The sequence below is a fragment of the Myodes glareolus genome, chromosome 22 (assembly GCF_982192425.1).
Source record: "Myodes glareolus chromosome 22, mMyoGla1.1, whole genome shotgun sequence".
NCBI classification, from domain to species: domain Eukaryota; kingdom Metazoa; phylum Chordata; class Mammalia; order Rodentia; family Cricetidae; genus Myodes; species Myodes glareolus.
In genome coordinates, this window is record NC_142047.1 from 17,948,637 (window position 1) to 17,972,014 (window position 23,378).

Genomic DNA, 23,378 nt, shown 5'->3' on the forward strand with positions numbered 1-23,378 from the left:
TTGTGAAAGCAGAGCCTTTGAACTGGGACTCGATATCTCCTCAAGTGGCTCTCGCAATGGAAGCAGAGGGATCTCAGAGCGGGGTAGGTGGGACAAGGGTAGGGATGCCCAGCACAAAGGCCTTTCTCCTTCCCCAAGGCAGCTGCTGCGTCTGTCTGGTTTACTGTTCCTTGCTTCTGTTTGGATCTTCCACGTCCCTTGGGGCTCATGTGAGGAAGGAGAGTCTCCAGCAGATAGCACTGTTGGGAGGTGGTGAGCCTGTAAGACCACTGGGGTGTGTCCTCAAAGGTGCCATCCTGTCTTGGATTCCTGCCACTGTGAACTGAGCAGCTTTGCTCTGCAAAGGCTCTGTCCACCATGTCCTACCTGACTGCAGGCCTAAAGCAACAGGCTGACCGACCATCTCTGAGATGTGGGCCTAGCCAAGCTTTCTTTCCCATTTGAAGTAATTGTCTCAGTATCATGCACCAGTGAGGCAAAACCGACACACTCATAAAAATACCACCTGCTCGGTGAAACAGGGCCCCGCGGCTTCTCTGCTCCCCAAGGGGAGAAAGAAGTGCCTGCTGCAGCGTCAACACACTTGGGACCACGGGCACCCAGTCCCGCCTGCCTCTGGCGTTGAGTGCCAAGTCTTCAGCCCTGCTAGCCAGCTTTCTCTCTGCGCATGCGCAGCTGGCTCCGGCTGCAGGCGGGTGTCCCTGCACCCTGCTGCTTGCTCTGGGCGCTGTGGATTATCCAGCATGACTGGTGGTCACTGGGCAGTTTAGTATTAAGATAATGTAGGGGACTGTGAGCTGGGGAGGGGAGGGCAACTGACGTCTAATTAGCCTTCATTTGAATCTCCACGCAGCAATTACGACTTCTGAGCAGTGGGCGTTGTTATGGAGGGTCGCCTGTGAGGCGCGCCTAATTATTATAATCACTGTACGCCTAATGATGCTAATGGGGCGCAGTGTGGCTGCACACCCCGGTCAGTGGCAGGCCACAGAGGGCGGAAAAGGAAGCTACTAGAAGGGACAGGCTGCAGCAATGGCCTTAAAAGAGGACTTTAATTCCTGTCAGGCACTGCACACAGGTCACCTCGCCTGCCCTTCTTCCAAAGATCCCCGCAAGTGATTCCATCATGTCTGCCTTCTCGCTGAGTCTTGTGCTGTAGGATGCTGTGACTGAGAGGGAAATGCCTGGCCAAGGAGGCCCAGCTGAGACACTGCAGAGCCAAGATTAGCATTCAAGCAGCTTGATACTCTCTCTGCAGGCTCCCTCTCTTCCTTTCTCCCCCCTCCCTTTCCTTTCTGACCAATATTTATCAACTGGCACATGTCGGGCACAGGCCACTGAAGATCACACTCCAGCTGGGGGAGGCCAAGCAAAATCAAATGAGTGGCCATGCATGCACACACATACACTCTCTGTCTCTCTCTCTCTCTCTCACACACACACACACACACACAGATACGAATGCACTCACACTTATAGAGGACTCAAAATGGACCAGACACTTTACTGATTCCATTTAATTTTACATTTAATATGAGCCACAGCAAGGTTTCTTGTGGGAAAGCAGGGTAGGGAGATGGACCGCAGAAGGGTGAGAGAGGGAGTGATCTATTAGAAGAATAGGTGGACATATCAATTCCGTACAGGACGAGCAGATATGACTGGAGCCAGAGGAGGAGCTATGTAGGACTTTCCAGAAACTGTTGCGGGAGTTAACGCCCTGCTGGTGCGAGGGCAGGGAAATGTAGGCAGTGGAGAGAGCAGAGAGATGGCGCAGGTGAGCAGGGAGAGGATGAGACGAGGGGAGGCCAGAGCCATGGTTGGGGACAGGGCTCTGTAAGGTTTGTCATGGCAGTGTCTTGGCGTTTTATTCCAAATGTGTTGGGAAGCCATAGGAAGGTGAGACTGGGTGAGGAAATGGTGCAACCCCTTCCCCCATTATCTGGACCAGATGCTAGTGTGGCAGATCTCATCAGGGCCCCGACAGAGGGCTGCTCCCTGCAAAGCTCTGTGGCTCTGCCCAGGGTTGACCTTGTCACCTGATCCCCTCTCTCACCCCCTAACTCTATTATATCTCACCAAAACCCCCAGCAGAACAAACTCAGAGCCTCTGTGCACAGACACACTGTACTGATCTGCATGTCTCTGGAGAGGGATTCTGATAGGCTCATTCTGGGCTAGGTGACTCCTCCCCTTCTACAAGGTCCCATCCGTGGAGGCTGGAAGTTGAGCCCAGCTAGTGAGTCAGGTCTTCTCCACCGCAGGTGGGGCTCCCGCTCCCGGTGACCCTGTCTAGTTTCTATAGGTCCTCCCTCATTCATCGAGGTTCTGACTTGACTGTCCAGTACTTAAGCTGGGCCTGGTAGACTGGGTGCTTAGCAGAAGTTTAACGCAGATGACCTCGGTGCCTGTCTACTCCTCCACCTGCCAGATGGACGGCCGGGTCAACCACCTGGTTCTCTGTCCTCTTCCAGTCTGCACGAGAACAATAAACTATTCTCCTGCAGTTGGCAGGAGGAGGCCTCCCATTGGCGACTAAACAACAGGAGGCTGGTATACTGCGCCCGTAGGAAGAGATAGAGCCTGTTCCATCACCTACCTTCTGGTACCATGAGCTGTCCTCCTCGCTGTCACCCCTGTCCAATGTCAGGAGCCAGTTCTCTCCCTGTCACGTGCTTTCTAGTGTCAGGAGCTGACTCCTATCTTGTCACTGGGGCTGGAACTTGGTGGTGGGACATTAACCTAGCTTGTACAAGTCCCTGTGTTCACAGCCCCAGAATAACAAAGACACAAAGCCCCACCCCTGTCATTTATTTAAAATTTTTTGTTTTTGTTTCTGTTTTTCGAGAAAGGGTTTCTTTCTGTAACTTTGATTGTCCTGGAACTAACTCTGTAGACCAGGCTGGCCTCGAACTCATAGAGACCCACCTGCCTCTGCCCTCCTGAGTGCTGGGATTAAAGGCATATGCCACCACTGCCCGCCTCCTCTCTCTCTCTCATTCTTAAATGGATTTTTGTTTTGTTTTGTTTTGAAATACTAGATTTTTCAAGGCTGGTCTTGCCTTTTATAGTGTAACCCTTGGTGAAGGCCATCCCCTGTGGGAGGGACAAAGGCTTATCCATTCTCCACAGGCCCCACTGGTTCCTATTCCTTCCTGCTATGCTCTGTACCTTGCCTAGGCGCTGTATAGGCCTTCGAATCTGTGACACCGGAGGGCAAGTGCCCTGGGGGTGAAGGGAGCAAGGTCTGGCTTCAGGAGCTGTGGGTGAGTCCCCTCCCTGCTGTCTCTTCCTGCGCTTGGCTCCCAGGCTGCCTGCTGAGGAGGCATCTCAGCAGGGGAGACCAAGGCAGGGCACCCGTGGGGACGCTTCGAGGAAATAGAAAATATTTTCCCAGACAAAGTCAACACTGCTATTTATTTTAGTTGCTTAAATTATATGTGTTATTTATTTTTTAAGTGGTCTGTCATTATTGGTGAATGGGGAAGGCACCGGTCTCACAATGCAACCAAAATTCTCAATATTGCTATGTAGTCATTAACAAATGAACATCTCATCTTTGCGAAAGCTCTGTGCGTGCGGCCCTGGAACTGGGAGTCTTGTTATTGGCTAATTACAGCCATGAAGAGGGCATGACTGGGAAATTGGCTTGGGGCGTTGCTGTATTTGCTGTACCTTGTCTCCCCGGTCCATTTGTGTTCATACGGTCATTCAAAAATACACCTAAGCACCGAGGGAGCTTTGGCAGTATGCGCGCCCAGCTTGTGAAAGCTCTGGACCCTGAGCATCCTACATTGTACTTTACGTGCCTGTTGAAATGTCACACTGAAGCGTCCGGCTTTGCACTACTCAAGCATAACAACATCTTCAGAAAACTGCGTGTATCAGGTCCTCCGCGGGAAGTGCTAGTCCAGACAGAACTGAGAACAATAAAATGAAGAGGGAGAATGAAGCACTTCCAAGATGTTCGCTGTTTAACAGGTACCGGTAAGGGCTCTGTGCCGGTCAGCACACCCCTCCAGACAGCCCTGAGAAGCTGAATTAGATGTAGATGTGGAAACTGAGGCACAGAGGCACACAATATGCAGGCTTCCAGTAAGAATGAAAAGTTTCTTGTTTAGAAACTTTTCTTGTCAGAGGTCCAAGATAAACAGGACCTGGGAGAGGCCAGCAACAACTGGCTGGATGACCAGGAAATGCCGCCGAATGCATCCCAGAAAAGTCCTAGGAAAAGAAGAGCATGTGTCAAGGTCCTGAGGTAGAATGAACGTGGTGGAGAGAGGTGGGAAGGGATAGGAAAAGAGGGGAGGTGGGTGGGTGAGTGGGGGTGAGTAGGCCTTTGCTGTAGAAACCTGATTGAGCTGTGATTCCGGTGCTCCCCAATGGAGGTTGGCAGGGGTGGGAGTGGGTGATCCCCTTAGATGCTTGAATTCAATCTTGTGTGTGGATGTCTGACTAAAGAAGTGTTTGGATGGAGGCCGGGTTTCTCAAAGCAGAGGTGAGGCTGCCATTCCTTCCTACTCCTCTATCTTCCGTGGTGCCTTCATGCACACACAGATGTTAGAAGTTTGGTCCCCAGTTGGTGACACTATTTGGGGAGGCAGGGCCTAGATGGAGGGAATGGGACACAGATGGCATGTCTGTAAGGGTCATCCCAGATCTCAGTCCCCTCCTTTCTCTTAGTTTCTTCCTCCATAGATTTCTGCCACCATTGAAGCATTCCACCCAAGCACATCCAGCCGCACCTCCATGCAATGACTTCTGAAACCAAGAGTAGCAATAATCTTTCCTTGTCTACAGCATTTCCTTGTACACAGTAGTCAGGGAGAGGACAAGATAAACCAAGGAGCGGAGACTCCCATGTCTTTATGACGGTGAGTGCCTGGGTGCGGAGTCATAGGATTCCCGTTCCAGTGGGAGTCACAGGATGCAGCAGCCCAGACCTCCTGAAGAAAGGTGAAGCTGGGTGGTGGCACACACCTTTAATCCCAGCACTCGGGAGTCAGACACAAGAGGATCTCTGTGAGTTCGAGACCAGCCTGGTCTACATAGAGAGTTCTAGGACAGGCAGGGCTACACAGTAAAGCCCTGTCTCAAATCCCCTCCCCAGCAAAAAAAGAATTTCAAGTCAATGGATTGTTAGAGCATGTGAAGGGATGGACCTACAGATCCAAAACAGCAGGATCAGAACACAGGACAGCAATGAGACAACCATGAGGAGCCCAGTGAGAGCTCAGTATTGGTGGTGCAGTCAGACCAGTGACTCCTGGCAATAAACACTAACAAGTAAAGCTGACTAGAGGGTGAACTGTGTGACTCGATGGGCCACACAACGCTGCCATGACAAGACTTCTCTTTATGGTTCATTTTCTTTCTTCTAAATTTTTTTTTTTTTTGCATGGGAGGTTGCAAGGGCAGAGGGCAGATGGGAAGAGATGGTCAGAACGCATGATGTGAAACCCACCAAGAATCAACAAGAGTTAAAAGAAAGAAAGAAAAGTGAAGGTGGCATCCTCTTTCTGTCTAGGTCAGGGCCTGTTCAGAGGGCTCCTGGCATCCAGGATTTGTATATGGGACAGTTCATGGTAAGGTGACCAGGCTAGAGACGCTCTATGCCTTGGGATGTTTAGTGACAGTTTTGGTCTAGAAGACATTTGAAGCTGAAGTCGCCTCCTGCAGCAATGTCTCTAGAAGGGAAGGGACATCTGCCGGGCAGCTCGACATGCAGAACTCTGACCCTGGGACCCAAGCCAGGACGATTTTAGTTCAACACACGAAGGAGTTTGTAAAGGTGGGGTTGACTGACAGCTAGTGATGGAGATGTGCACGGGGTGGACAGGGCAGGGCCTTTCTTCTTGGTCATCAAAGCGAGGATGAGGTGAGTTTATCTGTGGAAAGCACCAGAAGCCTGCTGACTGACACACGCTCGATGTCACCTGTGCTCTCTCTAGTCTTTGCACTCACACGGGAAGGACTCAGCCAGTCAAGGCTGGGAAACTCCTTCAGTGACAGAGCTGATGCCAGTGCTCTCCAATGTTGACTTGAGGAGCCTTGGAAACCGCTTCTGCCTTGAAGTGCTGGTCTCATTGGTTTGCCATTGGCTTAGGATGAAGAGGCAATGTCTCTATCCCAGGGTCACTTAGTGCACTGTCATGGCAGTGTATGTGTGTAACATGAAGGGGCCTGCTTGGTGGGGTTTCTGTCCCGCCCGGTACCCCACAGCCGGCAAGCTCCAGAGAAAATCACACAGAGATCTCCATAAGTTATAAAACTGATTGGCCCATTAGCTCAGGCTTCTTGTAGCTTATATTAACTCATTATTCTTGTCTATGTTAGCCACACGGCTCGGTACCTTTCTCAGTGCGACAGATTACATCTTGCTTCTCAGTGGTCTGGGCAGTAATGGGAGGAATCAGCTTTCTCTTTCTTAGAATTCTTCTGTTCTCATTGCATCACCTCTACTTCCTCTCTGGTTTTACCGCCTATACTTCCTGCCTGGCCAATCAGCGTTTATTTAAAACATGATTGACAGATTACAGACAATTCTCCCGCATCATGTGTGTATGTATGTGTATATGTGTGTTACTGTGTGTATATGTGTGTGTGTAAGTGTGTGTATATGTGTGTGCATATGTGTATATATGTGTGTAAATGTGTGTATATGTGTGTTGTGTGAATGCATTTTCTTAGTTGGTTACATATCACCATGTTCCCTTGAGCTCTTTCACCTTTGGCAAAGGATATGCCATGAAGAGAGATAATGTGGGCTTTACTGGCACCAAAACTCTCTGAGGAACACTGAGACTGCGTGTCTTACTCCATGATCTCTCTGAGGAACACATTGAGACTGTGCTTTCATCCCTGAGCACAGCTGAAGCCAGTTCGGTCTCCGGAGACCTGGGGGTGACGACTTGACCAAGTGCTGAGGATATCAGTGAAGCACGTTTGTTGGGAGCCAAGCAGCCTAGCTTTGGCCCAGCATATGAGTACTTGTCCAATGGGTCTCCAGATGAGGCAAAGCCCAGGGGGACAGTGTCACTCGGCAAGGACCAGTGGACTTTGGGGACAGTGCAGAATACAGTGGGGACTGTATGCTCTTTCCTCTCTTTTAGTGATTAACGATCCTCTTTGCGACAACAGAGTGAGAGCCTAAGTAAGCATTGAGACATTCCAAGGGAAATGTCCTTTTCTTCCCCAAGGTCACACTGCTGTGTTCTTGGTAACTCCCCCTTTCTCAGCGCTGGACCATGAGGTGGTGATAAACACTGGGTTTCAGCTGAGATTGCTTGTATATATATATTTTTTCCTTTCTTTTCTTTTTCATTTTTTCCCCCTGTTCCCAACTGGGCTCTCTCTTGAGACCCCGGTGTTAATGAAATCAAACAAAATGAAAATGGGTAAATTATTGCATGGCTTGGAACACCTCCGAGGGCCATGGCTCACTAGTTTCCAATAGCACCTCATTTGGGAGGCTGCGGCAGAAGCCAAAGCAATTCGGTCCCATGGGCGAGGTGGTGGAAGGAAGGGGACAAAAGAGACAAGATATTGCAATCAGGGGGTCAGTGACCCAGGCTTTTGTATAATTATAGAATTTCATTTCGGGCCAAGCAGACTGACGCTGGGACTTGTTGGCAAATTAGCGGTGAAAAATAAAGCGACTTTTAGCAATCCTTGAAAGGGTCTCCACCCATTTGGGTGCCAACAGCCCAGAGAGCCAGGAACGGGCAGGTGGAGAACAGCGACCCTGGCTGGAGGTGGAGAGTTGGTCTCATCCATATAGCAGGAAAGGTTTTTATCTGGGATCTGGGACAGTGTGTTCCACTGGGGCAAGATTGTGGCCCACATCAGCCTCTTCCTAGAGGGCAGGGGATTCCCTTTTCCCAGGCAGCAGCCAGTCCAGCCCACCGGACACACCTGGCTTCCTTTGGGCCCCTTTGCTCAGCCTGGTTTTCTGTAACGTTCATCTCTTGAGAGGACCGTCCACCCCGCCTGTCACTGACGACTCTGAGCAGCGACTGAGAGTTCGTGCTCCTGCTATTACTGTTTTCACCAAGCTCGCATGATGAATGTTGCTTTTAATTTTTCACGGCTAGACTTGAAAATAGATTTTGCTCTTTGTGTTGCCTCCATCCGTTTCATTTTACTTATTTTCTTGTCCTGTCTTCCCGCGTATTTAACTGTGCAGTTATGGGTGTGGACAGTTTTTAGATTTTCCTATCTTATTTTATTTTATTTCACTTAGATACTCCTTCTGGTTTTATGTCAGACAAGCAAACAAATGCGGATCTAGTGTGCCCGTTACATGTTTTCTAAAGCAGGTAGAAATGATCCGCTATCATCTAAACTAAACGCCTATTTCATTTTCTCGGGTGTCACTCAAACCCTGTGACAGAGGGATTTTACCCTACCTGGGTCTGATGATCCACACATCCAGGCACCATGGGTTTGCCATGTGAGACTAGCGTGTGGCCTCCAGTGCGTGCTACGTGCAAGGCGAATAGTTCTGTGTCCTGCTGCGAGCAGCGAGTCCCCTGTACGTGCACTTGGCTGCTCTGGCAATTCTAATTCTTAGCTCCTAAATGTTCACTTCCGTTTCTGAACTGTTCTGCCACAAATTTTCCCAGAAACTCTGGACCAACACTATCTCAGCTAGTTGGGCAAACCCTCTGGGGAGCATTGACCTTGCAGAGTAAGGGTCATAAGAAGAGGCAACAGATCCCGTCCACGCTGCTTTGTGGCTCCTTTGCTTGGTCTGCCCATCTGTACAATGGGTTGGTTGAGGTGATGCCTTCACAATGCTCCAGCCTGCTGGCACTCTCTTGAGTCAAGGACCCGGCTCTTCTCGGCAGCCTGTTGTTGAGGGGTCCATTGTAAGGGCTGAGCGAAACAGTGTGTGAAGCCAGTGCACTGCATGGGGGGGAGGGAGATAACACGGCGAAGATTTATGAGATATTTGCGGAAGTTTTCTGGCTGCTCCCAGAAAAACACTGCTTCTAGCCCGTAGCAGTCTCAGGGCAGCCCAGAACTCCTTAGGACAGCTGGGCAGGTGGTGGTACATGTAAAGGTTCTTCTCCCTGAGACATATGATGAGAGCAGATAAGGAGGGAGCGTGCACAGGAATCCCCCACCCTGTCTGTTTCTGTGGGCTGCACAAGTAGCAATGGGTAGTTTATAGCCTCTGAATCAGGGTCTCTGGGTGACTGAGCCTCTCTTGGGTGGGGGCACATCTCCTGGGCAGGATGCCAAGCCTACCTGTCCTACATACCAGCTCTCCACTCAGTGACTGTAGGGTTAGTTGTCTGATCATCAGAGAGTGGAGGTGAAGGATACTGAGCTGAGTGTGATGGAAAACCCAGGAGACTGGGTTAGGAGGATAGCTCAGGGCTAGCCTGGGTTACATGATGTGTTCCAGGTCAGCCTAGCCAGGGCAGCAGCACCCTGCTACAGGACAAAACACATGAAAGAGGCTGGATTTTGCCTGTGAGAGTCAATTTCAAAACCTCCCTGGAAACTTAGTGGATCTTAGAGGGCCGATAGAAATGGCAGATGGTAGTGGTCCTGCTCTTAATAAACCCGCTTTGGAGAAAACCCTCCTGAGACTGGACTGGTATAAGACTCGTCTATGGACACCTAGCCAGGTGGTGAGAGCCCCATGACACGACACTGAAAGGAAGGGAGACGCTAGAAAGTCAGGTGACCTGGGACCTCTCTGGGAGAGGCGAGACTTGATCAGAGATTTGGGCAAAGGTGCTTCAGTCAGGTGCGAAGACCAGAAAGTCATTTTCAACTTGGTTAAAGGAGAGAGAGTATTCTTCTTGTTGTTATTGGTAACTTGCCCCTAGGAGATACAGCTTACTGTCCTGAGTTCTCTGGCTATGATCAGTGCACTGTATCTTTGTATGCGTTTCTCAGCTTTGCATCCCTTTGGGTTGCATGGTTTATTGAGTATGCTCCTTAGAGAGCTGGCAGTTCCAGCTTCAAGGTCCTTGCATCCTGCATCTCAAAGTGTGGGAATTTAGCCTGTGAAGTAGCTGAGTTGTGAATGAAGAGGCGATCGTCATGGAAGAAAGATTCCAATTGTCTTTCCTACAGTTCTTGGAATGGCAATGAGACATGCTACACTGTGCAGGATCCTTGGGGAAGCCCTGTGTTGGTCTCAGGCAGGAGGAACAACAGGAGAGTCTAGGGTCTCCAGGGGAAAGCAAGACATGTAGCGAGAGGATGGATAAGTATCTGAAGCTGAGAATTTTCTAGTTTGGATCATTCTGGTGACTTTGGGTTGGGGGCTCACCTAGTATTTGGGGAGAAAATTGGTGGAAGGTGAAAGTTTGATGAAGGAGACACTCAGAACTGGCTGACTTGTATGTGGTAGAAATGGACAAGTTCTCTCTGGTCTCTAGAGGCCTGCTAGTCCTGGGGGAGCATGTCTGAGTCTCATCACATAGCATAGATACACAGCCCCAACATCAGTCAGATATGTCCCCGGCACCACAAACAAAACACTAAAACAAAATCAATGTTAACCTTAGAAAATCCACTACCACAAGAAAGAAACAAACAAACAAAAACAAACAACTCCCTCCCTACACTGAAAACCAGAACAGAAAACGAAAGTCAAGAAAAAATATATCCAATGTGATTGGCCTGCTGAATGGAAGCCAAACAGCTGAATAAGGAATCTCTAAAGACACAGGACACCCTGTGAATTACTCTTCCTTGAGTGCTCTGGTAGGGCAGAAACCTCTAGTTGGTGTCCTGAGACATGTGCTCTCCCCGGCAAGCTAAGCATCCCCCAGGAGGTGCAGGAGCAAGTAACCATAGCAACCATAAAATGGGCAGAACGGTGCTCTGCTCCGTGTGGAGTCAGAAAGAAAGTTCCTCCTTGGGACAGAACATAAGGTACCTTGGAGCTGGGGTAGAGGAGGCAACCCTCACCCAGAATTGCTTCTGATTCTTGTCCCCTGTTCTTTGCTTCCCAGTCTTAATTTTCCTGATAGCGTTGGTGACTGACTCATTCCTAGGTGTGGAAGTGTCAGCTTGGGTTCTGTGAAAGTCCATTTGCAGCCTGTTCTTGTTGCCTTCCCTTTGCTGATCATAGACTGACGGGGTCAAATGCACATGGGAGGGGAGCAAGGGAGTACACTGTCTGTCTCTGTACCCCACCTTTCCTCCTTATCCTCTGCTGCTGGGTGCCCTGTCTTCTGTGTATGAAGCCCCAGATGGGAACACGCCATAGCCAATAGGCTGCTTATAGGGTAAGCACAGGTGCTATCGGAGAGTGGTATTTAGTTGATTTTGATGGACATTGTGGCTCCCCCAGGAGGGACCTCTGCTTGATCAAGTTTCTGGATATGAGCTGTGTCCTCTCTGCCTGACCCCAAGACTCTGTGGTGGTTTGAATAAGAATGGCCCCCATAAGATCATTTATATGAATGCTTAATTACTAGGGTGTGGAGCCATTTGAAAGGATCAGAAGGATTAGGGGTTGTGGTCTTATTGGGATAGGCGTGGCTTTGTTAATGGAGGTGTGTGGCTGGGGCCCTGAATCTTTCTCTTCCTGTTGCTTATGGATCTGAAGGTAAAACTCGCAGCTACTTCTCCTCTTCCTTGCAGGACACCACAAAACTGACAGAAATAGTATCTACAAAGAACCTTGAGATGGCCCCCTCCCTTGACTTGTACTTGACCCAGAAGAAACCCTTTGTTACCCTGAGCCGAGGTAGGATGTTCTGCCTTCTGATGCCCTGTCTCCACATTTGGAGGTAAAAGGTGGTCTAGCCTGTTTGTCTCAGTTTGACCAGAGCAGAGATAGCCCTGAGCCTGTGTGTATGCATACAATGTTGCAGGCATATACCTTAGCCTATAAAATACCCCAGGGCTGTACCTTGCTTCCTGGGGATTTCCTTTGTGCTAATGGTTTAGCTCCCAGTGGCAGGGGAGTTGACACCACTGGGAGGAGCTCTCGACCAAAGAGAGACAGAAATTGATGGATTACCTGCCAGCACCCTTGCCTACAGGTAGGATAAGATGCTTGTATGATGCCCATGGGACCGCCCATCTGAGATGGTGTCCTGCGGTTCCGGAATGTGTTCAGGACCTTAAACCCTATGCTGTGAGAGATTCAGCTCAGAACTTGAAAGACCCCAAGTTCCAGTTTGTAACTGATACACAGACCTAGCAATTCCACTTCCAGGCACGTACCAAACGGCAGCGTGGCATAATCAAACACATGTACAAGAGTGTCTGTAAAGCAGTGTTGTTTCTAATATGGCAAAACCAGAAAGGCACCAATGTCTACAAAGAGTAAAAGAGATGATTAAAGTGTTGTTATACAGTGGGTTACTACACAGCAGTGAAAATATGTAAATGCCATGTGACAATATGGATGTGGCTCACAGGCATGAAGTTGTGCCAAAAAAGACATACAAAGGAAGATGTTCTGTGTGGCTCAATTGGCATTATGTTCAAAACCAAGTAGAGTTATCCAGTGACACAGAAGACAAGCTAGTACTTAATCTTACAGGGAAGGGAGTGATGGAGAAATACCATGAGGAAGCTTCTAGAAAGCTGCTCATATTCCATTTCTTGGTCTGGATGATGGCTGGGTGTGTTCACACCATGAGAATTAATGCATCTTTACAACTTGGAATTTGCGTATCTTACTATATACAACAGGCTTCAGTTCCTTTATAAATATGTCAACACCGTCCCAGTATAAACCTGCTGGGGGCAATGGGAAGAGAGAAGATATCATGTTCTGAGGGGTATATTAGCAAGTGTGTGCTGGTGGGAGCCGGAGAGGAACCCGAGGATAGGATTTTTAGAGTGTCTGGTCAGGGGAAGCACAATTTATGACTGAGCGAGCGAGCATTCATTACGGGCACTCTCCTGGAACAGAGGGACTTTGGCAAGGGCCTCGACAGTGACTGCTCTTAAAATCTTAAAGAGAGCTAGGGTCTGCATGAAGATGGAGCAGCGCTATTGCAACAGATGGCAGAAGAAAGAAACTGTAGATGAAAGTGGACAAGCAATCATGAAGTCAGGAGAGTCGTCCGAGGATGATGGTTTTAGTGAGAGATGCAAGCATGGCTGTTCCCTGACGATACTGGGAACACACGGGGGAAGCGCACCAAGCATTCTAATGCTTTCAGGGCTTTCTTTGCCTTGCGTTCGAGGCTGACAGAAAGAAAAGTGTCAGTGGAACGGGGCTCACTGGCACATCCGGGAATAAATCAGAAGCTGTACTGATTGCCGCGACTGGCAAAACCATGTGGCTTGATCTGAAGGGAGTCCCTAAGGCGAGTCAGGGATCCTGGGGTCCCTGAGGCAACTTTAGTCAGGCAGATAATAAGAGAGGAACAGCTCTGAACTTCTGGCCCTAGATAAGATACAGCAGTAAGCTTTAGATTTTCTCTTGGCTGGTATCTGTTGGCTTCTGAGACACCAGAGTAAAAGCAGCAATGGGTAAAAGATTCCTGAGAAATAGAAATCGGATGTAGGGAGCCATGTGTTTGTCCCTGCTTCCTGTCACTGTACTGGAAGAGGAAACTCAGATTGATGTTCAAAAGGAGAAAACGGGGTTGAGAGTTGGGGGTCTAAGCTAACTGGTTAGTAGGGTGGTGTCCTGGAGGGGAGGGAGATGCAGAGAGGAAACTCTGGAGCTATCCTGAGGAGTTTTTCAAGGGCATGTATGTTCCAGTATGTGAGGGCCCAGCCTCATACTGTGGGAGAGCCTGAAAGGTCTGTAGAGAACAGAAGGACTTCCAGACAGCAGCACTCTTCCTGGGAAGAGCGTTAGACCCTATCATACAGTAGAAAACCCTGGGATACCTGGGAGAAGACTCTGGAGCCAGGATGCGATGGGATTGAAGAGATTACCTGAGGATGAGTGGGGCTTAGCTCCTGCCTAGCAAATCCCAAAAGCATCAGCCCCAGAGAAGCAAACTGCACCCCACAACTTAACTGAAACAAAACTGAGGAATGTCAAGAGCTCGCTGCATAGCGAAGCTGATATTTCTACTTGGCTGGGGAGGGAACGTAGGGGTCGAGTGCTTGCACAGCATACACCAAGCCCCCTGCTCAATCACAGGAGCCCCTCAACTCCCCAGATCTGTGTAACATAAAAACCATGAGAACAATTCTCACCATGGGGAAAGGAACCTGTCAAATGAAGCCGACCTGAACAAAGAAGTTAGTGTTGGTAGGCAAGGTCATTAACTTGTCATTATATTTATAGTCTTCGCATTTAAGTGTTTAGCAACTGTAAGGCAAACACGAAGAGGGGCCAACTTGGACTTCTGTGTCTCACAGAGTGTGAGATGAAAATGCAGTATGTGGGAAGAATGGTAGGCTGTGTATTGCAGAAAAAAGAACAGCTAGTCCTCTCAACCAGAGGCTTATTTTCTATGTCGGTTACCTGTGGCTAACTGTGGCATAAAGGCATAAATAAAAAACTTGCAGAGATGAACTCTTCTTAATTGGATTAAAGGATTCTGTTACTGTTTTCCAATTTCATTTTTAGAAAATTTTTAGAAACTAGATACCAAAACTCTAATTAACCCAATTAAAAAATGGGGTACTGAACTGAACAGAGAATTCACAACAGATGAACTTCGAATGGCCAAAAGACACTTAAGGTCATGCTCAACCTCCTTAGAGATCAGGGAAATGCAAATCAAAACCACTTTGAGATACCATCTTACACCTGTCAGAATAGCTAAACTCAAAAACACCAATGATAGCCTATGCTGGAGAGGATGTGAAATGAGGGGAACACTTATCCATTGTTGGTGGGAATGCAAACTTGTGCAGCCACTGTGGAAATCAGTGTGGCGGTATCTCAGGAAACTGGGAGTCAACCTCCCTCAGGATCCAGCAATTCCACTTTTGGGAATATACTCAAGAGAGGCCCTATCATACTACAAAAGTATTTGTTCAACTATGTTCATAGCTGCACTATTTGTAATAGCCAGAACCTGGAAACAACCTAGGTGTCCCTCAATAGAAGAATGGTTTAAAAAGGTGTGGAACATATACACGTTAGAGTTTTACTCAGCGGTAAAAAAACAATGACATCTTGAATTTTGCATGCAAATGGATGGAAATAGAAAACGCTTTACTGAGTGAGGTAACCCAGACCCAAAAAGAGGAATATGGTATGTACTCACTCATAAGTGGATTCTAGCCATAGTTAAAGGTCTTTGAGTCTATAATTTGTGATCCTAGAGAAGCTAAATAAGAAGGTGAACCTGAAAAAAATCATATAGTTATCCTCCTGGATATTAGAAGTAGACAAGATTGCCAGGCAAACTTGGGTGCATGGGGGGGGTGGGAGGGTGGGGGGTGGAAGTAAGGGGAGATGGTTAGGGAGAGGGTAGAGGGGGAGGATTGGGGATGGCTTGGGGGAATGGGGGGGAGGAAGGATGGTTATGGGAGCAGGGAAGTTTATATCTCAACTAAGGGAGCCATTTTAGGGATTGCAAGAGACTTGATTCTGGAGGGGTTCCCAGGCCCAAGGAGAGGCCCCCAGATTGTTCCCTGGGCAGCAGAGGAGAGGGTGCCTTAACTGGCCTTGGCCCATAACCATACTGATGAATATTTTGCATGTCACCACAGAACCTGCATCTGGCAAAGGATGGACATAGAGACAGAGACACATATTGGAACACTGGACTTAACTCCCTAGGTCCAAATGAGAAGCAGAGGGAGGGAGAACGTGAGCAAGGAAGGCAGAACCAGAGGGAACCTTCATCCGACAATGGATGGAGATAGAGACGAGACCCACATTGGAGCACTGGACTGAGCCCCCAAGGTCCAAATGAAGAGCAGAAGGAGGGAGAACATGAAAAAGGAAGTCAGGACCGCGAAGGGTGTGTTCACCCACTGATACAAGGGGACTGATCGAATGAGAGCTCACCAAGGCCAGCTGGACTGAGACTGAATGAGCATGTGATCAAACCGGATTCTCTGAATGTGGCTGACATGGGGGCTGACTGAGAAGCCATTGACAATGGCACTAGGTCTTGTTTCGTCTGCATGGACTGGCTTTTTGGGATCCTGGCCTGTTTGGATGCTCACTTTCCTGGACCTGAAGGGAGGGGGGAGGAACTTGGACTTCCCACAGGGCAGGAAACCCTGACTGCTCTTGGGATTGGAGAGGGAGGAGGAGAGGGAGTGGGGGGAGCGGAAGGGTATTGGGAGGAGAGGGAGGAAGTGGAAATTCTTATAAATAAATAAATAAATAAGGAAAAAAAATTTTAGAAAATCCGTCTTTCCTGCGATGGTTTTGCAAGTTGGGCTTCGTACAGGTATGCATTAAAACCACAGCATGAAGCCGGGCGGTGGTGGCGCACGCCTTTAATCCCAGCACTCGGGAGGCAGAGGCAGGTGAATCCCTGTGAGTTCGAGGCCAGCCTGGTCTACAAGAGCTAGTTCCAGGACAGGCACCAAAAACTACAGAGAAACCCTGTCTCGAAAAATCCAAAAAAAAAAAAAAAAACCACAGCGTGCTCCACTATACAGAGGATCCTCAGGGTTCCTAGCATGTGGACCCCGTGGGTGAAGGAGGGATCCCAGAGAGACCCTGAAGACACAGTGATAGAAGCCATCTAAATTGAATCATGTTGGAAAGAACAGGGACAAATACAGCACCAGGAATCTGAGGGGACATCAGGCAACCAAGAACATGCGCTCCCAAAGGAGAGAAGACATAGAAAGGGATTTATGCATTCTTTTGAAGAAATAAAAAATAATATATTTTTCAAATTTGAAGAACTCAGAGGCCCACAATGCTCAACTGGATCTAGCAAAGCCCTAGAACCAGGAAGACGTCCATGCCAAGGATGCCGGCTGGCCACGCTTGATTAGTAAGATGAAAATTTGAAGCTAGAGGAGGAAAAGTAAAGGAGGGAAAACTAGATGAAATTTTTGTATAAATAAGGACAATGGAGGATTTCTTCTTAGAAACAATGTAAGAGGAGAGATGGGGGCATTTTAAGAAATCAAAATGGGGTTGGGGCTGTGAGCTTAGAAACATTCTGGAAACTTATTTGAAGTCTTGGGCAGAGGCCGTGGGCAGCGCCCTGTAAGGAGAGAACTACAAAAAGGAGGATGTAGTAGAGACCCAAGGAGACATACGGAACAGCAAACACCCTGAACACATTTCAGAGACTTCCCTGCCTGGAAATCCCACCACAGCAGGGGACTGAGCACCAGAGTGGATGGGATGACTCTTTACCCTTTACCCCTGACCACCAAGTAGAGGGGGGTCACAGTTGCCTGTGAGCGATGTCATAACTGTGGAGATGAAGGCTGGTACAGGTTCTGTCTCAGGAATACTATCACAGAAGGGCACTTCAGTTACTGCTGCCCCTGGAGGCCTGGCTGGCTAGCACTGAACTCCTTGACTGCACTATTCTTCTGGAAATCAATATACCACTGGTGGACAGTTGTCTGTAGCAGGTCCCTTCTGGAAAGACCAGTGGTTCCCTTATAGGAGTAGATTCCCATTGGAAAGTGAGTCTGCTGTTTCTGGGTGCATCAGACTCTGGATGCCCAGGGACAGTGGGCAAGGGAAGTGCTGTGGTGGCAGAGCTAGCTGATCACAGCTCAGAAAGGGCTCAGGCTACTGTTACACGGTGGGGGTGCAGGGACACATGGGTGGGAGTGGGTAATGTATCTTCCTGCCACACCCTTACCGTACTGTATCTGAGAGGATAACCAGAGAAGCCCAAATATGCATGGTTGTCAGTGGCCCTGACTCTTCAGTAGTAAAGGGTTTGCTTGTGGCACCAAACAAGCCCCACACATTGACAAGCATGAACAAAAGTGAAGGGGAGAACTTGGGAGGTGACTTGATGGTTAAGGTGCTTTTTGCACAAACACAAGGACCTAAGTGTGGATCTCAGACCCATGTAGATTCCAGGTGGAAACATGGGATCCCCAGAGCAAGCTAGCTATTGAGACTGATTCCATCCGTGAGCTCTGGGTTTCTGGGTTTGAGTGAATAAATGAATAAGATAAGATAGATGAACAAGCTGATACGATTCCTAACATCAACCTTAGACCGCCACATTCATGGGCACACATGCATGCATGTACGCACACCACACACACACACACATGCACACACACACACATACACACACACGCACGCTCACATCACATTCATGAGTCACGTTTTATATTGCTGTGAGAAAATATCTCACAGAAGCAGCTGGTCACAGGAAGTTTATTTTGGCTCCTGACTTCAGAGAATTGCAGTCTGTCGTAGTGGAGAAAGAACAATAGAGCGCCCCCCCCCCCCGGGCTTGATCTGTGGTTTTAGAAGTGTGCAGCAGAATTTGTTCATACAGTAGCTGGCCAGGAAGTCACGCATGCAGACTGGGACCAACGGATGTATAACTATCACAGGTTGACCTCTTGGGGCTACTTCTTCCAGCCACGCCCCTCTTCCTAAAGACAGTCTACAAAATAGCTCTGCAAGCCGGGCTCGTCAGGTGCTTAATACAATAGCCCATGGGTACATTCCAGATTCAGTGCACAGCCTAGAGGAACCCAGCCACCTAGTGCAAGCTTGCTTTTCCCTGAGAGGGGACACCTTTGTCACTGTCATCACCTGTGGGCACCAGCTGTAGCTCACCCTGGTGACTGTGCAGGTTCTCTAGATCTCAGCCTTGGGCTGGACTGCATTCCTCCTTTGGGGCATCCAGCTTCTTGGGCTGGGCTGCCAATCTTTGACTCTCCAGCTTGTAGAAGGCCATGATGGGACTGCCCGGCCTCCCATTACGCGAGCAAGCTATGCATTCTCTTTTATAACTATATACACTTTGTTAGCTCAGTTCTTCAGAGTTTTTCAGCTCAGCTCCCCAGCTGCCCTTTCTTTTTCTCTCCTTTCTCGGGCATATCAGGAACGTGCTTGGACCTGAAGGTTTGGCTCTCCTCCTCCTGTTCCTTTCTTTGTGAACACCCCCGCCCCATAAACTCTCACCCATCCTCTCTTGGCTTAACCATCTATCTGCCTCTTGGGAGAGCAGAATTTCCACAATTTTTCTTCCCGGTGCCCTCCACACCCTCCCTTCTTCCCTTACCTCAGGTTTCTTTTATGCCTCTGGTTCTAATTAATAATCCTTTGTATTTGGGTTATCTGTGTGTGGTCTGCATCTCTCCATGGACTCTGAACCTTGTTCGAATTGGGTGCTGTTTAAGGTTCCCATCCCGTCTGCTGTTCTGCCATGCCTACTAGCTGGCACAGGACAGATCATCACTGACACGTCCTAAATAAATGTTCAGGAAGCAGGGGAAAATTGAGGAAGCTGCAAACATCTGGAAACGCTGATGAGAAAGCCAATGCTCTGCCATTCAGAGGTGCGGACTGAAGACCTGCTGTTGCCTCCACGTGGAGCCCCAGACTCTCCATGATTGTCTGGAATGCATGCCAGTTTCCAGCATGGCGATGCCGCCAAGCTGGGGTGGGTGGGTAGGGCCAAGTCCCCTAGATGGATCCTACCAGAACCGGTGCAGAGTGTGAGTCCAGGGCAGAGCTGCCTCCTGCTGCAGTGGGTGCCACTGCCCTGGAGTGTGGCCCTGAACTGAATGCCTAGTGAAGTGTTTGCCCAGAGTGAGGAATTCATGACGGGCTGTCCTTAACCAGCAGGAGTGGGACCAGTGATGGGTGTTGTCTTCGAAGATGGAAGTCATCAGATTTCAATGGAAATCTAGGAAGTAGCATCCCACTGACAGCAGGGCAGAGAAAGCAATTGATAGCATGATTGATAATAATATGATGGCAGTAATTGTGGAGGGAGAACCTGAAAATAGTTAGGTCAGAAGGAAGCAGGCCATGTGTCAATGGTGTCTCTGATGGGCCAAATTTTCTTGTGCGTATCTTTTGGAATTTTTGTTGTTGTTGCTGCCACTGTTTTGTCTTTTCCCAGGAGAACCCAAAAATCTCTGAGAGAGGTGTTGTCGGAGGCTGCTCATTCGTTTCCGGCTGTCCAGACCCGAAATAATCACTCAGAAACTGTATTATTTGCAATACTGTTTGGCCAATAGCTTATGCGTATTTCTAGCCAGCACTTATATCCTAAACTAACCCATCTCCATTAATCTGTGCATCACCATGAGGATGTGTCCTATCAGCAAAGCTTTGGTGGATCCCAGTGGAGGCATCTGTCTCCTGTGCTGGCTATATAGCTTCTGCCTGACTCCCCCTTCTTTCTCCCAGCATTCAGTTTAGTTTTCCCACCTAGCTCTTCTCTGCCCTATCCCAGGCCAAAGTAACTTCTTTATTCATTAACCAATAAAAGCAACACATATACAGAAGGACTTCCCACATCAGAGTGGGCCATCCTAGAACCAGTGTATCATGGAACCACACACCCCAGCAAAACACCAGGGAAGCACAGCCCTAGGCTCCTTTGGGTGAGCCCTATGACTGCAGCTCCTGCAGTTGAGGATGAATCAGCGTTGCTGATGTCTAGGACGCTGGCAGACTTGCAACACTTGCCTGCTCTCTCGGGGATGGTTTGTTGCATAGCATGAGCTTCCTGAGGCAAGTATGTCTCCCTTTTTACCTGCCCAGCAGTCTTCATCAGCACAGAAGGGCTCATCGCCCCTGCTTCTTGACTGAATACCCAATGTGACCTCATGTTCCTGCCACAAAAATAGACTGTACCCTGGAACCGTGAGCCGAAACAACCGCCCCCAAGGTAGAAGTGCCAGACAGTTAGCACTGCCAAGGAACAGATAGGTAAGATAGATAAGCCCTCACTGTCCTTCCATCTCAAGTGGATAAGCACTGAGGTATCCTCTACAGACTGAATCTCCAAAGGTCTCCAGCAGGCAGGCCTGAGCTCCGGCTGCCCACTGCTTGTGGACACGCCCACACTGTCTGCCTTCCTCAGCTCTTTTCCTCCTGCTCACTGTGGAGTGTGATGGTTGGTCTTGATTGACAGCTTGAAGTAATTGAGAGTCACCCTGGAAACAAATCTTTGGGCATACATGGGAGAGAATATCTAGATTAGATAAGTGGGGTGGGGATACCCAGTGTAAACGTAGGCAGTGCCTACATGGGCAGGGAGCCTGGACTGAATAAAAAGGGGCAGGAGAGACACGAGAGCACATCCCCCTCCTCCTTCAGCTTCCTGACAGCGGGCGCAGTGTGACCGGTGGCCTGAAGCTCCTGCCTCCATGGTGGACTGGACTCTGGAACCGGGAGCAAAATAACTCTTCGCTCATTAAGTTGGCTTTGCCAGGTAGCAGTGTGTAAAGTGACTGCCACGTAAGGGATCTCTACCCAGACCTCAGTTCCCATGAGATTACTACGTGCGGTTTCTGGGTCATTTTGCAGAATTTTAACCAATTGTTTGTCTGGGTGCTGAGCCATCTGATGAAATGTCGACCACCACAGCAGGCTTCTCTGACCCCCATCACTCCTGTGGGAAGGCACAGAGGGGGCGTGTTGGTCAGTTGGCACAGAGGGGCCGTGTTGGTCAGTTGGCACAGAGGGGCCATGTTAGTCAGTTGGCACAGGGGGACCGTGTTGGTCGGTTGGCACAGAGGGACCGTGTTGGTCAGTTGGCACAGAGGGGCCATATTGGTCAGTTGGCACAGAGGGGCCATGTTGGCAAGTTTTTCATTGCTGTGACAAAATCCCTGAGAAAAACACCTGGAGAGAGGAAAGATTTATTTGGCTCGTGGTTTTAGGGTATCGCAGCAAGCAAAACAGCTCACCTCAGGACAGCCATGAAGCGGAGAGAATGTCCAGGTTTGGGGATTTCTTCTTCTCCCCCTTTATTCTACAATGCACCCCGCCCCCAGTCTAGGGTATCACCCACACTCGGCTTGGTTCTTCCCCCTCAGTTATCTCTCACAGATACGCTCCAAAGAGGGCTTTACTGATCGACTGGGCCCTTTCCATCTAGCCAGATTGACAGCAAAGATCAAACAGCAGGGGTACGGAGATCACAATCCCACTGCCTGAAAGTGCCACACCTCATGGTGGGCATCAGGGATGCAGAGGGGGCATGGGGCACTGGCAGAGGAGAAGGCTCGGGTGTGTCAAATAGAACTCTGCTAGCCTCTTGCCTGCTAGAGCTACGTTGTGATTGCTGCCCGCCTCTCACCCTTGAGTATTTGAAATGTATAAAATTCACCCAAGTAGTTTCAGAGTGAGGAGGGACAGGAGCGAGACAGGCCAAGCGTAAACCAAGCTTAGCCTGCTGGGGGACATAGCTCAGAGGCAGAATGCTTGACCGACACGAATGGGGTCTTAGGTTCAATCCCTAGTAGGGGCAAACAAGCAGATCCTTTAACTGTGGAGTTGAGGGTGCATTGGCAATTCTTTGAGAGGACCTTAAAAGGGGAGGGGTCATGGTGGGGTTGCCTCGAGGGGTGGGAATGGAAAGTTGGGAATAGATACATTGAGCACATGTGTGGGATTGACAAAGAATGAATAAAAGATTTAAAAGAAGGTCAGAGGCCCTGTGGCTTCCCGGTTCCCTTTGACAAGCAGTGGGACTTTGTTCTCGAGAGGAACATCCCGCACAAGCTGAAGGACGGTTAGCTGCCACGGTGGGTGTTGGGGCTCACTGAGTGTGGGTTACAGAGACAGGACTGCCCCTGCCTTGCTGGAAGAGGTGACTATCTCTTATTCTGACCAGCAACACTACTGGGAATGGGACCCAGGGACTCAAGCATGTTCAGTAATCTACCACTGAGCTACACCCAGCCTCAGTAACTTTTTTTAAGGAACCGAGACTGGCCTTGAAGTTGTGTTCCTTTTGCCTTAGCTGTCTGAGTGATGAGGTTATAGGCCTTTGCCAACATGTCTGACCCAATGTGTGTGTGTGTGTGTGTGTGTGTGTGTGTGTGTGTGTGTGTGTGTATACATATATTTGTTTTTTTGAGCTGTTTCTCTGTGAAACAGTCCTGGCTGTCCTGTAACTCACTCTGTAGACCAGGCTGGCCTCAGACTCACAGAGAACCACTTGCCTCTGCCTCATTAGTGCTGGGATTAAAGGCGTGTGCCGTGATGACCTTTGGGTCACAGCTCGGGCTGCACAGTCACTTGTTGGGGCACCCTGGAGGAACACCCGCCCTGGGGAAGGAGCTGAGACTCTCTAAGGACAGGTGATGGTGTGGCACCTTTCTCTGGTCACCATGCACAGAGCTCCAGGAGAACTCCTGCAGGCAATCTGGGGGGACTTCTGCTGTTGTCCCTGCCTGCTCTGTCTCCCTGCCTTGTAGAAGCCCAGCTTGGCAGCACCTGGCATAAGGAAATCCTCAGTGCCAGAGCTGCCTCCTGAGAAGCCTCCCAGGCCATTTGCTCCTTTTTCGTCAAACAGGGCCTCTGAACTCATGGGCAAGTTTTGTTTCTC

General features: G+C 49.2%; 1 long non-coding RNA gene across 1 annotated transcript in view; it reads left to right on the forward strand.

Moving 5' to 3' along the window:
• The window catches only part of LOC125395397 (uncharacterized), a 38,196-nt gene extending 26,451 nt beyond the window's left edge, over positions 1-11,745 (forward strand). The window contains exon 4 of the long non-coding RNA XR_015735997.1: positions 11,614-11,745. This is a non-coding gene — a long non-coding RNA (uncharacterized LOC125395397). The remainder of the gene's footprint in view (positions 1-11,613) is intronic.
• Positions 11,746-23,378: the final 11,633 nt, after the last annotated feature.